Source organism: Terrapene carolina, unplaced genomic scaffold, assembly GCF_002925995.2.
Source record: "Terrapene carolina triunguis isolate 2854851 unplaced genomic scaffold, T_m_triunguis-2.0 Scaffold66, whole genome shotgun sequence".
Lineage (NCBI taxonomy): Eukaryota > Metazoa > Chordata > Testudines > Emydidae > Terrapene > Terrapene triunguis.
Genome location: NW_020664417.1, coordinates 68821822 through 68844751, shown reverse-complemented (window position 1 = coordinate 68844751; position 22930 = coordinate 68821822).

Here is a 22930-nt window from a genome sequence, read left to right as displayed (position 1 = left end):
GAAAGATTTCGGTTATAGATATAAAACATTTAGTCACAGAGGGCGTTGTCATGCATTATTGTACTCAATGAGAGCTTTGCAACTGGCACAGATATGGAGAACATATGATTGAGAAGTGTGTTATAAAGGTTTTATTGAAATGAATTTGGGATGACAGTATATTGGGATTTTAAGATCCATTTGGGGCTGGTCAAAATTTTTATATTGAAACTATTTTCTGAAGAAAAATGAGAGTTTTTGACTAACTGAAATTTTTTGCCAAGGTTGTTTTTTGTAGAAAATTTTGACTTTTGTTAAAAAACAAATGCCTGAAAACTTGAAAGTTTTTGTTTTTTTGGCTGAAAACTGAAATATTGTGATTCAGATATCATAGAATCATAGAAATTAGGTTTGTCTATGTGCTAGACTCCGCAGCAGGACTGAATCTCTCATGATTTACTGTGACCATGGGGATACCCTGATGGACTCCCTCCCCTCACCAAGAAGGGATACTGTGGTTTATCAGGGGACATGTAGTTTGGGAATAATGGGAGCATGAGGCACTCAAATCATAACTCCCAGGAAGTACTACAGTAGTATTTCAGAATCAAACTATTTCAGTTTTTGGTTGAAATATTTCATTTTTTAATATTTTGCCAAAAATTGAAATTTTCTATGGGTAAAAAAATATAAAAAAAACCCATTTTCTGATCAGTTGTAGATCCAATAGCTTGGGCTCTACCAGGAAACAAATGCTTTATTCCATTTGAAAGTGGGGATTCCTTGTTTCCCTCTGAGCCCAGATGGCTCCTTGAGATGGCAAAACTTTAAACGTGTCCCTTGTCCAAGGCTGAACATTGCCTGGCTGAAAATCAGCACAGTGTACTTTTTTGGAGGAAATTCACAATTTTGAAGATAGTAGGTAACTGTTACCTGGAAGGTTTAAAACCAGCAACTCTACAAAGCATCTGAGAAGTCTGAAGTATTAGAAGTAACCCCAGTAGTGACAGATTCCAGGGCAGAACAGAGGTGAGGTGGTCACAGGTACATAGTAAATACCATTTATCACATTGCTCTGCAATTTCACAATCACATATATGGTATGTGCTCCATCCCAGTTACATGATGAGCAGATTGGAGCATATAAATTAATCTATGTGTTTTTCAGATGTACATGGTATAACAAAAATATACTTTATATTTTTAAATTAGATATTTACTAAAATCAATGAGAATAACCAAAGTAATTGGGCTACCTTAAAGTGTGTAGATGAAGATCAGTGTAGTGATTTTGCTGGCAGACACTACTGGTCACTAAAGCTCTGAGAACTGCATGTTCTAGAATGCTTTGAAAGAGACTCCGATCTTCCATTAAGAGAAGTTTTTGTGTCAAAATTAGAAAGGGTATATGTTTAGTATTATTCCGAGGTGCTAAGAGCAGAGCTGTGCAAAATATTTGATGCCAAATTAAAATCTGCAGAGTTTCCACTAAAATGAACTATTTCATGAGACGGTTATAGTGGAAATCATTTAGTGGAAAATTTTGTTAAAATTGGACATACCATTTTTCTATATTTAATTTTTAAAAATCTGAATGTCAGCTAAATTTACGAGGCAGATTTTCATGGTGAATTTCAAATTCCTGTTTCACAGCTGGGTTTGTTCATCAAAGTGGAAATTCCATGACTGAAGTTCCTTGATATTTCTTTTGTTTACCCTGATTGGCTGAGCTAACCTCATGTGAACAAACAGGTCAAAAGAAGCCATTTTGACCTGTTTGTTCAGACGGACTGTTGGCATTTTGTGCGCTCTTTCTCATTCAGAATAAAACCAGTAAGATACATTCTTCTCCCAGTTATTCTGCTGTAATATTGAAAAAACTCCTGGAGATAACCAGGATTTTGCACTTGTGCAAATGACAGCAGACTTTCTTTAGTGTCTCTTATTTTTCCATGGCCTTGTGTGACTTTAGCAACAACAAAAATACACATCACAGTTTCACCATAGCTATAAAAGCATGTTTTCTTTAACAATTGTGTTTCTTTAGCAATTGCTCATAGAGTCTTATGAGTGTATCTCTGCCACGGATCCCCAGTGGCAAATAAGAAGTCGTTCTCTGCTACTCTTCCGGGGAATCATTTTTTTCAACCTATACTGGGAGTGGAGAAGTGACTCTGCCTGGTGGTCAGTTTGAAGACGTAAAAGAGGGGAACACTCTACCATCTCCCAAAGACACCAGGTGGTAGGGGACAGGTGGGCTACAAGCCCCTTGGTACTTCTTCCCCAAGAAGACTTCAAGGTGAGGTGATGATGGGCCTGTTGCAGGAGGTGGGTTGTCTGGGGTGGAGGACTGCATGTCCTTGTAGGCACCTCAATAGGTTTGGGTGGTTCTAGTAAGTATCCAAATTGTTGACTGCTTTTCCAAACAAAAATCAAAACTTATTTGAGATTTCCCCTATGAGATTAAATGTGTTTTTGCTATGCTAAGTCTGGTTTGTTGCAGGCTTTTATACCTATGGTGAAACTGTGATGTGTATTTGGTTGTTTTACTCACCTCATCGTACAAGGAGCAGAGACAAGCAGGAGAAAACTAGGCACTGGCTCTTAGGACAGTGGCAGATTGGAATATGTAAATTCCCATCCCACACATGTACTCTTAAGGCCTGATTCTCCAGCGCCTTGTTGTCATTTGTGCAAAAGGGGAGTTAAACATAGCGCTACTGAATCCAAATGGTTGCATTCCACATCTACTCTGTACAGGTGTATAAGACATAAGGCTGTGGAGAGTAAGGCCCTGAGTTTATTTTTTTAGTACAGCATGTGCCATTTGGCCTAATGGATAATGCTCTGGACAGAGACTCAGGAGAACTGGCTCTGCTACTGGTGGGATAATGGCACTTTTTGAAAGATTTGAAGTCTATGGATGAAAAGTGTTATATAATAAGAGCTAGGTACTATTATTCTTTGTTAAATTTTTGCACTGTTTCACAGCTCTAGTTAAGATACAGCAAAGAATAAAGCTGTGTTGGAACAAGTCACTGAGAGTGCTCATCCAATTGTTGGGGGTCAGTTTCTAGCACTGCTTCACAATTAATTACAAGTTACTTTGCTTCAGTGACTGAACTAAAATTTCCAACTTTACAAAACAAAAATCTTACAAAGCTGTTCCTTCTAAGTTTGTAATGGACAGAATTCTTTTTTTTCCTATCCTTCAGACATTTTCCCCATTCTTGTTTGTTTCTGTTTTCTTATGCTGGGAAGGTACTATTCAGGGGAAAAAAGAAGAATTCACAATCTGTGATCTCTCAACCCACATCTTTTTTACACCCAGCCCTACAAGCATATGATTTAAAAAGCTCATTCTCAAGAAAAAGGAAATGTAACTGGTAATTGAGATTTAAAAAAAAACGTGTGAACTGAAAAGGACACTTTATATTACTTAAATCTAACTGACAAACTGCATTTTTAATTCTACTTAGGAGCTTGCCTTCGTCATTAACTGAGAAAGAATCTGCTTGACATTTAACGTTTCAGTGATATGCAGCATGTTGCCAATACATTGTTCTTCAGTATAAATTAAACTATGTTAACATTGCGCTAAACTGTCTAATGCTGAAATAAATGGTTCTCAGGGACTTTTTTAATGTGGTTCATATACAAACAAAGAAACTCGGTGTTTTCTTTTTTAACTGAACACAACAAATATTCAGAATTAATAGAATATAATGTAATAGTTCCCAGTGGGTCCATCTCATTGTCATAATATCCACATATATTGCAGAGTAAATAATGTCTAATATTTTCATGAATAGCATCTTTTCACTTTAATTAGGAATTTGAATGGGATGTAGAGGTTTGGAGTTTGGTAGACACGGTAGGTTGCAAAATTTGCCTGTTGGCCTTGACTTTGAACTGGTGGATGCTGCTATCTTGGACGTTGTCTTTCATTGAAATAACACACATTTGAAGCAGTACTTCCAAAAATGATGTTCACAGTATGAAAAGATGTCTGAAAAGATGCCAGGACTAGTGATTCAAGTTCAGGTCCTAAAAGGATTTGAGAGCAACACCAATACACCCAGTTGCATAGGCCCAGTTTATTTGTAATTTCCAGTAATCGGGCATGATTCGGGAAGGTGGTTCAAAACATGCTTAAAGTTACACATATGCCTAAGTCTCACTAACTTTAATGGAACTTAAGCTTGTGAGATGTTTTCCTGAACTGACATCATGATCAGATTTTCTATAAAGGTATATTTCAGAAAAAAATGTTTATATCTAAATTTCCACAGTACTGTTGTGTGTTAGGTGTATTGCTCTTGCTATTCCTAGTGCAAGGCAGCTAAAATTACTTTATAAGAGAAGTTAATTCACCTATAATATAAATAATAAAAGGTGAATTAGCTTCTCCTATAAAGTAATTTTAGCTGCCTTGCACTAGGAATAGCAAGAGCAGTACATGTTTTAAAAAAAGGAACTGGGATGAATAGAAAGAAGTAGTAAATTTGAAGCATAATAGGCTACATTCACAGTGTTGTAGCTTCATTGACTTTAGTGGAGTTACAGTACAGATGAATTTGGGCTGTCAGTGGTCTAGTTCTGACTGCATACAATAACATAATTTAGTAAAAGTTTATTAAATTTGCAGTTTAGGCATAGTCCCCAACATCACACTCTGAATGCTTTAGAGAGCCTCAGTAGCAACCTTGAAGCACATATGGTAAATTGCTTCCTGGAATCAATGATCTGGTTTGATTGTTGTCTATGTGATTACAAAAAGCAGACAGTTTTTGAATCAGAAATGTTAAAGGTAAACTGTGAGAACTGATAAGCTGCTTAAAATACTGTATAGATGGGCCATTGGTTTGATCTGATGTGTCAGTTCCTATGTTCCTGGAAATAGCTTTTCAGCATATGAATGCCAAAAAGAATTTGGCCTCCAGGATGGTCTAGAACTAGTTAATTTTATTTTAAGGTCTCCTAGTTCAAGAATATTAAACAGAACATCAATTTTAGCACATACATTTAAATGCATAAATCCAATACACTAAAGTAGCACAATGACTTCACGATCTTACTTTGACGTCAATGGGGTTGTGGGAACTCAGCTATTTCCAGAGTGAAACTTACAGTTCCTGCAACTTCTGTGACTGATCCTAAGATTAGAGAGTTTAGAAAATAAATATAGAGCCCAAATATATTTTGAACTCATAGTTGTGCTTATTTTATTTATTGCACTTGGGCATCAACATCTATGTGTGCTCCCAAAAGTGATGATGTGATGTTTCTGATTCCAAAACTGTCCCTTTTTTGTAATCCAGTTGACAACTATCAAATCAGCCCATTCATTCTAGTAAGCAGTTTGTGTGCATATGACTTTTACTGAGGCTTTGTAAAACATTCAGTGTTTTAACATTAGGGAATATGTCCACAGGGCAAAACTTAGCTCTGTGCAGAAGGCAAGTACAACGCCTGTGTATTAAAATCTATTTAATTTTACAAAGTGGGATTTTAGTGCTGCATAGCCCCTGTGCTGGCCCCTTGCATAGGGGTGAATTTCAGCCATACTGCAGATATTGCAGTCCAAATTGACTTGACTGCAAGTTGATGGTGGGTTAGGCCCTTTATGGAGATTAATATGATCACAGATACAGAAGAACATCAGCTAATATGTCTAGAGATCAATCAACAATGGTATGGGTTGAAAGTAGAATTTGGTACCTTTGCTATACCTTGGATGAGATCTTGGTTGACCCTATCCTGTGCTCAACCTGAGAAAGTTTGTTTTCTCCCCACATCTTGTGTTGTGTTCTCTCTCCCACCACAGCTCTCCCCCCCGCCCCATTAGCTTAATTCCTGTGAAAGTGATGAGAAGCATCATTTTTTGGGTTCGCTTCAGCCAATATGAAGGTATATGACAAAGATTTGCCACAGCCAGTACAGTGCAGTACACTGGGTGATGAAACCATTTGCTTCACAGATGCCATATGTTTTATTCCACAAAGTAAGTTTGCTACAAAACCATGAACACTAGGATTTGCCCCTGTGAAGAACTTTATGATTTATGTCATCAAATTTGCAAGTTGCCCTAGAAGCCAACAGAGCTACTTTATCATTTTTGTTTCCCCATGGTAAATTCCAAATGTGCCCTTGCATTGCTGTGACCACCTGTTCTCCCACACCTGTTCCAATTTATAAACCATATGTTGCAGTCACAGACTAGAACCACTATGGGCATGATGTACTTGCTCATAAATATTTCATAGACTTGCTGCTCTCTGCACTTCAAAATAATTTGAAAGCATTAATTTTGCTGAAAATCTGAACAGAGACTGGATATTCATTCATTATTACCACTATTTGTTAGGCAATGAGGTATAAAGGTTGCTGAATCATAAAGTAACCCATATCAATAGTATTGCGGCCAGGTATTAGCACAATCATTTTAAAGTGAAACCTCCCTCACTGACAATTTTTTAATTAAGATTGGATGTTGTTCTAAAAGATATGCTGTAGGAGTTATTTGGGGAAGTTCTAGGGCTGGTGTTATCCAGGAGGTCAGACTAGATGATCACAATGGTCCTTCTGGCCTTGCAATCTATGAATCAACTGTGATCTATGGTTTAAAAAAAATACAATTGTATTATCTCTTTCCACAATGTATGTGTATTTAAACAAATTTGATAAATAATTTATGGAAATATATTACCATAATTGAATAAAAGATGAGCACAATGAGCAATCAAAATAAACATTTAGATGATGGGCTATATCCGTGACTGGTATAAATTGGCACAGCTTCAGTGACTTCAATGGAGCTATAGTGATTTATGTCAAGTGATGATCTGAACATTTTGAATAAAATTCATTCACTCTCCTCTGATGTAGGCTAAGAACTGTGCAGGGCTTGGGATGGAATGCACCCCTCCTCCCGTGGGTAGAATGGGGGATGCAATAGGACCCTTGCATGGCTGCTATTCTACCCCTAAAGCTGGAATAATAACGATAGTATCATCTATAGGCCTGATCCAAAGCCAAAGACTCCTACAGACATCAGTGGACTTTGGATCAGACCCTATAGGTGGGCTTTCAGAGAATGGATCTCATAAGTATGGATTCCATGGCCCTCCCCAGGCCTATCTCTGCACCAGCCTGTTCTGGGTTTTTCTGGGGATATATAGGATGTGCTGACGCTCCCCTGCATTTACTCTTCATCTGCAGCCACTTCCTCATGGTAGGCCTAAGTGGTCTAAATGACCTTCTGAAGGCCTCCATTGTAAAGTATTTGGATCAAATGGAATTGTTTGCAAAATTGTTTGTCATCGCATGCACTCAGAACTTCACTTTTTACCCTTTATAGGGGGGTTTGGAATGTCTACCATTACAAAGGTAGTGTATCATCTTGAGTGATGTTTGTTAATGCGGAGCTGAATGTTTAATTAATGTCATAGATAAACCAGAGTAATATCAGGCTCTTTGTATTTTATTGTTGAAAGAGCAGCAGCTGCTAACATAAGGTCAGTTATGTTTGTAATAGCTTGTATGATGAAAAATTCACATGCTGATGGAGGTGGAGCTCATCTCTCCATAGTCTTCCCCTTTTTCTCCTTCTTCACTTCTCTTTTTCCTCTTCCCTCTGCTGTAGTTGCTGAGCAGTTAATTGTTAGGTGGTAGGATTGTGACATCAGAAATAAGACACCACTCTTTCTCTTTTCCCTTCTCTCTTCCCTTCTACTGCTGGTTTTCCTTCTCTCACCTCCCACTCATCCTCACAGACCTTTTCAGTTGCTTTTCATACTGCAGCTATATGGGTTGAAATGAAACTGGCTTTGGCTATTTCAGGGGGGAAAAATAATTGCTAGAACCATGCACTCAAAAGTCAGTAATTCTCAAAAGTTTGTCTGCTCAACTCTAATTCAGTCTCCTTGTGTGACCAGACATTTGGCCTACTGCTCGTCAAATAATAATTTATTAAATACATTACAAATTAGAATTTATTATGCAGCTTTAACTACCATCCCTATACCAGGCTATACTTTTCATTTTGCAGTTGGCTATTACTTTTCACTAAGGGCTTGATTGTGATATTATGAGTGTAGTTGGAAATATGGGGCAGCACATTGCTGTATGGCCTCTGAGGAGTCCAGGAGGGAGATTGTCTCCCTGCAACACCAGGCAGGGAGTAGGTACACTGCAACAGGTCTATCCATACCTGTCACAATGTATGCTCCCTGATGTGCTGGTGTAAGTATATCACTGGGTACGTTGGAAGGGTAGAGTCAACACTTTGCCCCGTCCTACCCATCTGTATGATTTGAGGACACAGTGGCTCTATGGATTCTGCTCTAAGTGGCTGCAGTTCACCACTCCAGGCCAACAGGGGCTGCGGGAAGAGCGGCCAGCACATCCCTCGGCCTGCGCCACTTCCCGCAGCCCCCATTGGCCTGAAGCGGCGAACCGTGGCCAGTGGGAGCCGGGATCGGCCGAACCTGCGGACGCAGCCAGTAAACAAACCGGCCTGGCCCGCCAGGGGCTTTTTTCTGAACAAGTGACCGACCGGCTTTGAGAACCACTGCTCAACACTGTTCAGCTGTGCTTCTGTTGCCACTGCCAGTGCTACCATGGCTACACTGCTGTTTATACTTGTGCTAGCTCGATGAGAGTTAGGGCAGGTATGTATAGGCATAGCCTTACCGGAGGGTTACACTGCAGCTGGGAGTGGTTTTTTTCATCTCAGCTAATCAGACACATGGTAGCTAGCTAACAATAGCAGTGTAGCAGGGAATAGCACAGGCGCAACTTGGGCTAACCGCCTGAGTATGTAGGGGTTCAGGCCCGTTTGCACTCAGGCAGCTGAGCTGCTGCCCCTGCTCCCCCACCCCCATTTTTACTGTGGTAGCTTGAGCATAGCAAGCACATGCCTGTCTACCAGAGCTGGGAAGCATGGGCCCAGCTGCAGTACAGACATTCCCTAAAACTCATGTATTTTGAAACTGAAACTTACCCCTGCACCTTACAAGCTCTGTGGGCATTTTTCTTCAACAACACAATCGTTACAAAGCAGCTTAGGGCCAGACTCTAATGCCCTTACTCACGGAGAGGGTACTACTCTACGTTAATGGTACTACTCAACATGAGTAGGGGTATCAGCATCTGACTCATAATATGTAATCCCTTGATCCAGTGTCATTTTGAAATGATTTACAAGTAAATTAGTCACACTTTATAGAAAGGGTGCATTTATAAGAGGGGTAATAATGTTTACCAGATCTATAAATAATGTCATCTGAAATAGAATTACAGTATATAAAAAAGCAATTTCTGCTTGAAGTGATGAGAATACCTAAGAAAAGGACTCAGACATTGCAATCCCTTCCTGATGCCACATGAATAGAAAGCCTCCCGAAGCAGGCTTGGAAACCTAAAGAATCACAGTGTGACTGGTATACGTAACCCAAACTCAGATGGACAATGACGGGGTGAAGGGTTTGATCTTGCACTACTGAAGTCAGTGGAAACTTTGCCATGACTTCAGTAAGTGCAGGATCAGACCTTAAATCTCTTCACTGGTGTGAGAAAAGAGATAGCACCCAGCCCTGCAAATACTTAATGAGCTGCCAGGGCTTGAGATGTCGCTTATTAAGAGGAAGGAAGAAAGAGGGTGAGGGAGCTGTTGGCTAGTAACTTCTGATCAGAACAAGCTGTACTTCTGCCGCTCTGAGCATAGAGTTCTAAGAACTGGCAGAGCTGAAGTCAATGGGTGAAACATGTTTCTCTTTGTTTAAACAACCTTGCAGGCAAGGAAATTTTTTGTATTTGATTATTCTACTCTACCAAGAAGGAATGATTCTCTGACATGAAAAAGTCACAAATTAAATAGACAAGACAGATAAAACCTGGGAATGGAAGCAGAGAGATAAACAGAGGTGAAGTGACTTGCTTGCAGCAACATCAGTCAGAGGCAGAGCCAGGAAGGCTTAAGTGCTCTCTATTTGATGCGCTTGAAACACCTACAGTTTGTAAGCACACCTTCCTGTAGAATGTTACAACACTTGGAATACATTCCAATTTACCTGCTATGTATTAGTATTTGACACACATAATGATATAGAGGCCATTTTTTGAAGCACACTACTGAAGTTTTAATCCAACATTGTACCTCACTGTACTGTAGCAATGCCTCAAAAAAATAAAACAAACGAGATTCTACTGTACATTCCTGACTTTAAATGCTTGTAACTTTACAAAATACTAAACAATTATCTTCAAAGTTAGGTGAAACCATAGATTTCAATGACCTCTACACACCGAGCAGTTTGTTTCGTCCTTCAACTGTTTTTGTTGAGAGTGCAAAATTTGTGATCAGAATATATGGACAAAAATGTCTTCCATGCCCTAATAACTCAGACAGCTCCACTGAGTTTCTCATTGTTCTTTAGGCGCAGACCAATTGTGGAAATATCAGATCCCACAACCCGCTCAAAAAAAAAGTATTTGAGGAACAGAAAAAGTGGGGGAATGATTAGATTGCAAGTTAGTATTCATGGCTATCTATAGTGTATGTACTGTATGGCTACTATAATACCTGAAGAAACATATGTGAATAAAGTTACAACACAGTGGCTATTCTGGAGATAAAATGAAACAGTGCAATGACTAGAATTTTTCTTATCTTTCTAGTCTAGCATACCATCCATATTCATGTGTCCTCATCAAGGAAAAGATCCACCTTCGGTGACAGTTAAGAACGTACATAAGAACGGCCCTACTGGGTCAGACCAAAGGTCCATCTAGCCCAGTATCCTGTCTTCTGACAGTGGCCAATGCCAGCTGCCCCAGAGGGAATGAACAGAACAGGTAATCATCAAGTGATCCATCCCCTGTCGCTCATTCCCAGCTTCTGACAAACAGAGGCTAGGGACACCATTCCTGCCCATCCCGGCTAATAGCCATTGATGGACCTATCCTCCATGAATTTAGGTCTTTTCTTACCTCAATCAAATAGATACATGTTATAGAATTTATTTTATAATCAGTGTTTCTGGCAGTGACATTTCAAAGAAGATAAAGAAGGCATGGGATTAAATAAGTAATTGCCAGAGAGGGAATTTGACTGGGAAAATTAGGATTACTTTTATTATTATAGTAGCACCTAGATGCTAGAATATGATAATCCATTGTGGTTGGATTTCCTTTCACTCCCAAAATATAAACATGAACATATGCAAATTTAAGGCTACTTATATTGTAAGTTCTTTGGGGCAGGGACCATCTTTTTATTCTGTATTTGTGCTGTGCCTACCAAAGTGGGGTGCATGTTCATGAAAACGACTAGTGGGAGCTACCACAATACAAATAATAATAATGATTTTATTCTACTTCTATTGATTTCAGTGTCAAAACTTAAAATGACTTCAAGGGGAAAAGACTCGCCATGTAATCTTACAAACCTTACTGTGCATGCAATCCCACAGATTTAGCTGGAAGTACTCATGTACGTAAGGATTGCCTTCACTCCCTTAAATATTAATAAAGAGTCTAATCATATAAGATGTCATTCACCCCAGTGTAGAGGGCCTTATGCACCACACAGGCTCCAGTAACCCTTTTATTACTCTTGGTAAATGACAAACCCAAATACAATTTGTGGCTCTTTTGGTCCAAAGAGACCACAAACAGATAATTTTCAGATTCTAACATGAAGCAATTAATATATTGCACTTCCGTATTAGGGTACGCTCTGCCATGGGAATGGCTCTATGATATCCAAGAACCTTTTTTTTCCCTGCTCTTGTTTCTATTTTTGCCATTAGAAAGATATATCAGAATTTTATTACCTGGAATTCTGTTAATTGTAGCTGAGTAATGTACTACTTTGAGGTTATCAATATTCAGCATTTTGATAGGCTGTTCTTTTCTACCCCCACTTTCTGCCACATTACCTGTGGTGTTAAGAGGTAGGTGCCTATAATAATAAAAAATTGAATCTATCAATATGCGTTCAGTAGGGACAGCATTATATTAGATATTAAGCTGTAATGGTAAATTAAATAATATATGCCTGTACTCATAGTGTTCTTGGGAATAAGTTTTTAAAACAACAAGGAAAAGCTTGTCCTTTCTGATAAAGCTTGCAACAAGGAGAAGAAACTGTGCTGAATCTTAAATCCAAAATCCATTCCTGTGACAATTTAAAAAGTATAATTTTATAATTATCCTCAAATACAATATCTGTGTTTGGAGTAATTCCTTGTAACTCTACAAGATCTATCTGAGCTGCACTACTTTGGAGTAACCAGTAGATTGCATGGCATCTTCATAGGATAATTAAAAGCAAAACAAAACAAAAACAACCCCCTCCCCATCAGCAGTTGGAAATAAAGTTGAAATAAAGTAGCGCTCTATTGGTTCAGGCATTATTTTTCACACATTAGTGTTGTAACCCAAGTCAACAGTAGCTTTTAGTTTTGCCTCTCATTTTAGCTGGACTTCCATGTGGCCATCAATTTTATGGGTGAAATTAAATTGTGCATGAAGTTACAGCCATTTAAAAAGTTTACAGGGAAATGATTTTTTTTTTGTGAGAGAGAAATGTTACTGAACTTTTTTTGTCATTTCCATCCAATTTTTTCTTACCCATTTTTCAGGTTTTCACTGAAAACCTGAATGCCTGCTTGCGTATTTATTTATTTATTTATTTACTTATTTACTTTTTTATTTCAATTTAAAACTGACACATTTTCATTTTGGGATGACAAAAACCAAATACATTAATAAATGTCAATTCTTGCGTTTTCAGTGAACACTTGTAACATTTTGACAAAAATAAGTATTTTCATGATACTTTTATCCATCAAAAAATGTTTAGACAGAAAAGCCTACCCGCGTAGATAACCAGTTACCTGATCTGTGAGTGGAATCAAATAGCTAAGTTTAGATGCTGAATGGCTCTTAATTCAGGCCTGTAATGTGTGGCAGGGGGAGGAAGAAGGAAAAGAGAAGGCTCCCACACCCCTTTGTATGGGGTTCGAAAAATCAGCCAGAGTTACAACCCTCATGTTTCGAGGAACACAGAGCTATTACTGAGTTGCTTCGGTTCCTATGGAGATCAGTGCCCAAAAGGGGAGGGTAAGGGATACTAAGCAGAGCTACCAGTGGGGTAAAAAAAGTATAAGACACCAAGGAATTAATACAAAAATAAACAACAGCAGGTGATTTATATTTAAATAGTAAATAAACATCTTTACTTCTGTCATTCTTTAATCCTCAGGGGAAAAAAATCCTTTTTATGCCCTATTTCACAAATCAGTTGCTTACTTAACTCAAAAGTTGGAAGGGGGTTGAAAAGAGGACTTAGAATGAAAGTTTATAGTCACCCTTAACCATAGTTATTAGTTACACTTCCATATTATAGGCACTTGTCTGTATAATCTAATAAAGGTGATTCACTGACTGACAGTTATCAATGGTCTCCTTGAGCTAGGATTTTGAAGTTTGGTACATTTTTTTTCATTATGGGTTGTTGCATATGAAAATCTCCCCAATTTGACCTTTCCATCCGAGGTCACTAAAAGGTCATTAAAACAACAAGGAGTCCGATGTCACCTTAAAGACTAACAGATTTATTTGGGCATAAGCTTTCGTGGGTACCCAAATAAATTTGTTAGTCTTTAAGGTGCCACCAGACTCGTTGTTGTTTTTGTGGATACAGACTAACACGGCTACCTCCTGATAAAAGGTCATTAGTCATTTTCAGCAGATTTCTAGCATTCAAGTGCACTTGTTATGTGGGATATGAGGACCCCAATTTGGAGGAATGAAGGTCATCTGAGACTACAAACCATAGTTAAGGCTATGATTTTGTCATGGATATTTTTGGTTAAAGTCAGGGACAGGTCACGGGCAATAAATAAAAAATCACAGGAACTGTGACCTGTCCCTGACTTTTACTAGAAACATCCCTGACAAAATGGGGAGGGAGGAGGGTCCAGCACCCTTCCCTCCTCCCCCGCAGCTGCGGGGGACCCCATTGCACAGTGGCTGGGAGGGGTCCCCCTGCTGCCCTGTGAGGCTGGGCACTGTGGGGGAAACTACGGGGGGAGCCTCCAGTGGCGGAGGCTGGGGAGCTGCGGGGGGAGCCTCCCCCTGCCCACAGCCACTGAGCAGCTCCAGGGCCCCTCTGCCGACGGCGGCAGGGAGCTGTGTGTGTGTGACGGGGTGGGGGGGCAGCTGCTCGCAGCAGCTGAGCTGCTGCAAGGCAGACCCCTGCCAGTGGTGGCGGCTGGGCAGCTCAGGAATTGCTGCCAGTGGAGGCGGCCGGTCAGTTGCAGAGGAGGCTGGGCTGCCACGGGGTTCTCTGCTGCCAGCAATGACTGGTCAGCTGCGGGGGGGGCCCCCCAATGTCACGGAGGTTGCTGGAAGTCATGGATCCCGTGACTTCCGCGACCTCCATGACATAATCTTAATCTTAATCATAGTTATAGTTCAACCAAGAAAATCTTCATAAGTTTAATGGGTAGGTGGCTGATTAAAAGACGACAGGCCTGAATCTCCTCTCACACTGTTTTCAAACTGGTCTAGTTCCCTTGATTGTAGGCCTGGGCATTTGTGTATTTCATGAGATTGAATTAGATCATTGGCTAATAGGAATAAACACAGGTAAGTGACATCATCTTCCACACAATCAGTATAGGACTGCCGTAAAAGAGACACAATCGATAACATGTTGTTGGGATACTAATATATCTTGTCCACCAGTTTTATAGAGTTTGAAGGTATGGTGAATCACTTCATTCCACTTAACAATGCTTAACATGTTTCAATGTATGGTGAACAGGAGCTATAAAGCTTAATACTTTGAATAAGGCATCAGTGCTGAAGTTTAAAGGATCCCTGTATTGTTCCAAACCACTCTTTTCCATTATAATAATAAATAAAAAGTCAGAGCTTGTTAAGGCAAGAAAGTCCATTACCGGTGTTATGCTGATAGCTACATGTGCTAAAAGAGAAGGCTATGATCAGCTAATAGCACATGTGCTCCCTGTTTTGAAGAAATTGTTGCAAATGATAGAACACCTATACAGTGTGTCCAGATAATGCAGTGATGAGTGCATTAAAAATGTATTAAATAAGTGTGTGTGTGTGTGTGTGTGTATGTATGTATGTTCCACACAAAGAAACGGTACAGTTAAGATTTTTTAAGTACAATTCTAGAGAATCCTTTTAATTTTATTTCACAGATTATTTCAATGGTATATCTTCTCTTGCATTGCACTTAGCATCCTTAAGTGTAATTTTAAAAATTTTCTTGTTTTGGAACTTCCTTAATTTTTATTAGATCTCCTGTTTAGCTAGGGGCGGTCTCAGCAACCCTCCCCTCTCTCTTTATCCCTAGTCTTCCTCATGCTCCTAGCAAACTTGTCGTATGGGGGAAGCCTCACGTTGTCTAATTGGCTCTATCTTCTTCCTCTTTCTCTTTCATCTGTATTGGACTCTAAGAATCTTTCCTTAATGGTGACAGCAAAACCACTGAAACTGGCTGGAGCCCCTGGCTGCACCTTGCAGTGGCTACTAAGAGGTACTGCTGCTGTACAGCATTTTTCTCTGCACACAGCCTGACAACTGAAGCAGTTGCCTGTAGCGGTCACTCCAAGCATTCACAGGCTGTGAATCGGTGAATGTGTACTGGAAGTTGAGGAGTATTAATAGCATTATGGAGGTGTCTGTTGTGGATCCATAGTTAAAACTGAATTGAGTTTTGCACTTAAATCAGGGGTTCAAACTCCCAGCTATGTATGAAGAATACAGCATGTACTCCTACAGCACGTACTCTTCGAGTACAGTATGAATATCTTTAAATGTTGCTGACTCATATGTATATCTTTACAAACTGGCTTTCATAATGGGGTCTGTATAATAAATATGACTATCAATAATTTTTTTAAATATACGCAAACTGTGGATTTTCAGAGTATTTTATGACTGAATATGTAGACAAACTATACATGTGCCAATATGGGAGTCTAATTCTTACTCATAGGGATTTTTCTAGGGCCAGCATGGACCAGTAGATAATGCAGTCTGACCTCCTGCCTAACACTGGTCATAGAATTTCATCCAGTTGCTTCTTTATTGAACCCAATAACTTGTGTTTGATTAAAACACATCTTCCAGAAAGGCATCAATCAACAAGTGTACTCTGTGTTAGGAAACAGAGACTGAAAAGTCATGGCCAGCAATTTTTAAAAAAATGCCTATTTTTAATGAACTAGTATGGAGAAACTATGTCTTTTAGAGTTATGAAATGTTCAGAAAAAATCTTCTAACTAATATCAGAGAGATTTTCAGACAACTCAGATCAAAAGTTGGAATGTGTCTTTGTGCCAAAACAAGGCTTAAAAAGGAACTCTAAATAAACCTTAATTATGGTGTCAGTTCTGTGTTTCCATAATTATATAAACAGTTTTAATAAAATAATTTGATATTAATTAAATTATTAATACTCAGTTGAATTCTTTTGTATTAAAATGAAAGAAGTATGCAGTTCCTTAGGAATTGCTTTGCATTATATAGCTATTAGTCATCCATTATTTTAAAAGGGTTATCGCATATTTTTCCTGTACTGTTCATTTGTCAGATGAAACTGTACCTAGTGACTTGAATATTAACGCACCTATCAATAAAAAAAATACTTTTTTCCCCCCAGGAAAGCTGCAGCTCAATTTTATTATTTTGCATGAAGTATGCAGTTTTTAACAGCCTATATTACTGCAGTATAACTTTGTGAATTGTAAAATTTTGGTATGTGGAACTGATAAATATTTTTGTAATTGAAAAGCTGCTGTGTAGTTATGATGGAATAACTAAGAAAAAGTAACAACTGTGCTTTTATATAATTTTCAAAGAAACTTGATCGAGTAAACACGACTCATAATATCTATCACTGTTTGGAATGACTATTTTGGAGGTTTTTATTATGTTACTTTTTATTGAAATAATTATCATTGCAATATATTTGGTACAGTTCTATGTATAGTAGAAATAAGGTCCAATTCTCAAATTTAAATAGTTAGTTTTAGATAATTAGCTGGAGTTAAGTAATTAACTAAATTCTGCATTTGGATTCTCACACTAGCATGTAAGTGTGCAAATATTCGCTTTTAGCACCTAAAAACCCATTTGCACACCTGAATGCAAATTTGGGTGGCTAATTTAAGTGCCCAAATTTAAACATTGATCTTATAGTGTACCTAATGTAAAGGCCAAATCCAAACCCCAGGGAAGTCAGTTGGAGTCTTTCCATTCACTTTAATGGGCTTTGGATTAGGCCCTTTAATACTATGTCCTTTATGCTTGTATAAAATATAGTTTATGAGTTGGACTCATATTTGCATTTGGGCTGTTTTACGTATGGCTAGTGAAAAGTGTTTGTCAAAAGTGTTTGTACTTGGGCTCCCCCCTAAAGAGTGCTTGACTTGTAGTATTGCTCAATAAACACATGATTTCTCTTCCCTGTCCCAGACAGGACCGCCCAGAGTATTCAGGGGGTCTGAGATCTTCGGCGGCGGGGGTCCTTCCGGTCCGGGTCTTCGGGGCTCTTCGGCGGCGGGTCCCGGAGCAAGTGAAGAACCCGCCACCAAACTGCCGCAGAAGAAGCTCCGGGTCTTTGGCAGCGGGTCCTTTACTCGATCCGGGTGTGTTCGGCGGCATTGAAGGACCTGCCGCTGAAGACCCACCGAAAATTCTTGTGGGGGCCCCTGAAAACTCTCATGGGGGCCCCTGCAGGGCCCAGGGCCTGGGGCAAATTGCCCCACTTGCCCCCCCCCCCCCAGGCGGCCCTGGTCCCAGATGCAACCTCGATCACTACACCCCTGGCTAATTTATAGAACTCATGAACTTTAAAGCCAAGAAGGGACCATCATGATCCTATAATCTGACATCCTGCACATCACAGGCCACAGAACCTCACCCACCCACTCCTATAATAGGCCCATAACTAGGGCCCTATGAATTTCACGGCCATGAAAAACATGTCACAGACCATGAAATAAACCCTACCCCATGAAATCTGATCTCCCTGAAATCAGCAGGGCTGGGGAGGGAAAGGACTTGTCCTTCCCCTGCATGGCTGTTATGGGGAGAGATCAGACCCACCTCCACAAGCAGTGCTACAGCAGCCCTAGAGCTGGGCTCTGGACTGCCAGGAGCTTGGGATGCCCAAGCTCCAGGGCTTCCGGTCCCTCTCCCCCATGGCTCCTGCCTGGGGGCTGCTCCTCCCCTCTACCCCCCGCAGCTCTAGCCAGGGCTGGGGGCCACCTGGGGTCCAGCTGGGGCTTGGGTTTCCACCTCCTGTGGCTCCTATCCAGCCTCACGGACCTAGGCTGGGGGCTGCCACCCCCCCACAGCTCCAGCCCCTGCAGCTGCTTCCTGTCTGGCTCGGGGCTGTCCCCCCACCCCCATCTTGTGGCTTCTGCCAGGGCTCAGGACGGCTGAGCTCCGGGGCTGCCCCTGCCCCCACTCCCACGGCTCCTGCCCAGGCTTAGGGACCTGGGATGGGGGCTGCCACTGCCCACTCCCCGCCCGCAGCTTCAGCCCCTGCAGCTCCTGCCCAGGCTCAGGGCTGCCGCCCTCCCCCTCCGTGGCTCCAGCTGGGACTCCGGGTACCCAGGCTCAGGGCTGCTGTCTCTGATGGCTCCTGCCTGGGCTCCGGGCCACCCAGGCTCAGGGCTTTCACCCCCGCTCCCAGCTCCTGCCAGGGCTCAGGCCTTCTATGGCTCCTTCCATGGCTCCTACCAGGGCTGGGGCACCCATTTTTCAAATTGTCCAGCGCCCCTGTGCACAGGCCCCATGGGCCCATGCATTAATCCACCACTGGCCCTGACTAGCAGCTAGGAGCCCCCAGTTGGGTCACTCCCAGCAGAACTGGGGAGAACAGACCTACCTCCACCTCCGGGAGCCTCCTCCAGCTGCAGGAAACTCTGTAGCTGCTGCCTTCAGAGGTGGGCTCTGAAGGCAGCACAGAAGTGAGTATGGCAATCCTGCAACCCCCCTGCAACAGCTTTAGGACCCCACCCCATGATCCCCTTTTGGATCAGGACCCCCACAGTTACAACACGCTGAAATTTCAGATGTAAACCTCTGCAATCATGAAATTGAACAATTTTAAGACTCTGTGGCCGTGAAATTGACCAAAGTGAACTGTGAATTTGGTAGGGCCCTACCCATAACCTCTGGCTGAGTTACTGACATCCTTGAATCTTGACTTCAAGTTACAGAGAATCCATCATTTATCAAGTTCAATCCAGCAAGTGACCCATGCCCCATGCTGTAGAGGAAGACAAAACTCACCGAAGATCTCTACCAATTTAAACTGGGTGAAAATTCCTTCCTGATTCCAAATATGGTGATCAGTTAGATGCTGATGCATGTGGATGAGACCCACCAGCCAGACACCTGGGAAAGAATTCTCTGTAGTAACTCAGAGCCTTCAGTATCTAGTGTCCCATCTCTGTTGATTAAAGATAATTGCCTATAGCAGTCACAGATGGGCCCTATGCCATTGTGGGCAACCTCATCATTCTCAGTGGTGAAAGCATTTTTGTTGTTGTTTGACATCTGGCTACATGAGTGAGAGATGCCAGGAACATTCTTTCTTTGTGCTAGCAATAACACCAAAAGAAACAAAATAACAAATAAAGCCTTTACTGTATTGTGTGCAATGCAAGCTGTATTCAGTCAGTGCTGAGGATGGCTATAAGGCACGGATCTTAAGGCTCAATGGATACTGAAATCCAAAAGGGATATGTTTATTTTGTGGTTGTGTTGTGCTTTGTTCCTTTCTATTACTATTTATATGTAAGAACAGCAGGGAGATGGATTTGGTGCTCTCTGTTCCTTACTAGAGTCTTTAAGAGATAGTGCTGCAGGGCAGTACTATTTTCTTCCCTATATAACTTAAAAATATTCTTATTTTCTTCTGGGGCTGCATGGTCCCATTTCAGGCTATCAAAGGATAATTTGTAGCAGGGGCCTAAAGAAACACAAGCAGTTTAAGCATGCAGATCTGTGACGGGCTCCCTCCCTAAAATTATAGACTATAACAAAACACTCAGTAAGCTATTTTGCTAGAATAGGCTTGCTGATGAGATGAGTTGTACTGCTGATTTTGGACATGTTTGATAGAACCTCATAGGTTCTATTTTTGTGTTGGTCCTGCCCTACTTTGGACAGGAAGAGATGTCCAGGTCTGGAAGTTCTGGCCCAGAGAAATGTACAAAAATAAAAACATATTTTTCCCAGCAGACTGGTTTTTTGCTTATGGTTGTGAAGGAGCAGAGAGACTGCATCTGGGCACAGCAGGAGTTAAGAACACCTGTGCGGTAAGCTAGCCCCATCCTGTTATACCTGCAGCCAATGCCAGGCCTGGAGGTGGGGGGGGAGAAAAGAATGGAGCCTGGCTTAGTCAGGAGTGACTGGCAAAGAGGCAGGAGCTCTCTGTATACCTGCCTGAAGGCACATATCAGCAACATGCCTGCCAATGCAGCCATTGGAGGCAAGGGGAACCTACAGAGAAGCCCCAACTGCGGGGCAACTGGACTAGCGGGGGCCACGCCCCAAACTAAAAGGACTTACATAGGGAGCACGCCAGGAAAACAGGCCCTGAACTTCCCCCCCACGTCTTGGAGAAAGATCCATCTTCCCTGTTTAGGGGTTGAACAACACACCTGTTTAGGGGTTGGGCCAGGACCTGAGGGAGGAGGAGGGGTCAGGTCACCCTACAGCCCCCCTAACCAATGATCTAGCTACTAGGCTGCCCAGCCACTGAGGGCCCTATCACAAATGGTGGAGAATGCGGGCATTGCCCTAGTCCCTGCTGAAGGGTATTAAATGGGGAGGGGAATAAAACCAAAGGCGAGAGAGAAAGTCCCGAGGACAAACCCTTGAATGGAGTTGGAACAGCTGCTGAAATGGATGGCCAAGCAAAACACCCACCATCAACAGCAACAAAAACAACTCCTGCAGCAGATGGCCATGCAGCAGCAGCAGCTAATTCGTGAACTGGCAGTCCAATAGCAGCAGCAGCAGCTGGTCCAACAGGTGGCCTCCATACTGCGACCCAGTGCTCCAGCAAAGCTACCTAACCCTGCCCCTAACTGGCTTGCCAAAATGGGGCCTGACGATGATCCTGAGGCCTTCTTAGATACTTTACAGCAGGTAGCCATGGTGGCCCTGAGACCAGTGGGCTGCAGTGCTGGCCCCGCACTTAACCGGGTAGCACAGACCAGATACCGTGCTCTAGACCCCACTGCCACCCAGAACTGTGCCCAAGGTAAGGCAGTGATCCTCGATGCCCTAGATATCTCGGAGGAAACATTCTGGCCACACTTTCAGGGAGCGGTACCCACCGGGAGCACGACCCCATCTGGTTGCCCAGAAGCTCATGCTGGAGACAGCTCAAACCAGAAGCAAAGACGGGGGCACAGGTTGCTGAGCGAGCGGGTCCTGCTAGAGCAATTTTTCCAGATCCTGCCCCTTGGGGGAAGAGAGTGGGTGTTGCGACATCACCGTGATACCATGACAGATGCCATCCAACTCTTGGAGAATTACTTAGCTGGCAAGGCCCCATGATGAGGCCCCCTTTGAGGTCAGCTGGAACCAAGAGTCCCCCATGCCCCTCAAGGAGGGAACCACCCATGGACCCCAGGATTGTGAGGAAATTCGCCCTCCTCCCTCCCTACCAGAGCTTCAGAGGATCGAGGATCCAGGGGTACCAGGGCTCCCCAACCCAGAGGTCCAGAGCCATTTTCCCGCACTCCATATCGGGAGACCACAGGTCCACCAAAGGCTCAGCCCGGGTCTGTACTTAGCCCACAATTTGGGGAGACCCATTGTGACCAGACCGCCCGGGTACCCAAACAGGAAACCAATGCACCATCCAAGATCAGGATCGGTGTTTCACGTGTGTCCATTCTGGACACTGGTCCAGAGATTGTCCATACATGGAATGTAGCTTTGGGAAGTTCTGGATTCCGTGAGCATGAGCATACCCTGGGGACCAACCAAAACTGTCCATCCTGCTGCAGGTAAATGGGAGAGAAGTGATGGGACTAGTTGATTCAGGGTGTTCCCAGACTCTGGTACGAAGGATAGTGGTGCCTAATCCCGGCCCAACCCAAGGCACCATCATGTTACAGTGTGTGCATGGGGACTTGAGGGCCTACCCCCACACGGAAGTGACTTTAACAGTGGGGAGATGCAAGGGGCCCCTGATGGTTGGTCTGGCCATGGCCCTGGCCTACCCAGTTATTTTAGGCAGGGACTGGAACTATTTTGGGGAATTATTAGCAGAACTGTTGGGACCCCCGTCTGATGGCCAAGGGCCCTTACCTCCAGCCCCCAGCCGGCTTGAAGATGTGACCCTTGTGGGGGCGGGGGAGCTTGTTGACCTTGGTGAAGGGACTTTTCAGTCCTCAGTGTCAACCCAGACCAACCAGGCCCCCTCCCAGCCAGGAGGGGAGCTCCCCTCATTACCCGAATAGGAGATCCTGACTCATCTCTCTGATTTTGTGGAGGAGCAATGGGTTGACAACACCTTGAGTCGGGCATATGCCCAGGTGACGGCAGTGAATGGGGAGACTGTCAAACCCCACCAAATGGGATGGTTCCCACACTTTGAGATTCAAGGTGACTGTCTGTACCGCATAAAGAAAGACCAACCGACCGAAGAGGTCCGACATCAGCTCTTGGTGCCCCGACCATACCAAAGGGAAGTTATGGGACTCACCCATGCCATACCTGCAGCTGGGGACTTTGGAAGGGAAAAGACACTAGCCCAGATTTTAGCCCAGTTCTTTTGGCCAGGGGTTTACCGAGACATGGCAGACTTCTGTGCCTCATGCCCAGAGTGCCAGCTCACCGCATCTCAGCCAGAGGAGAAAGTCTCATTGATCCC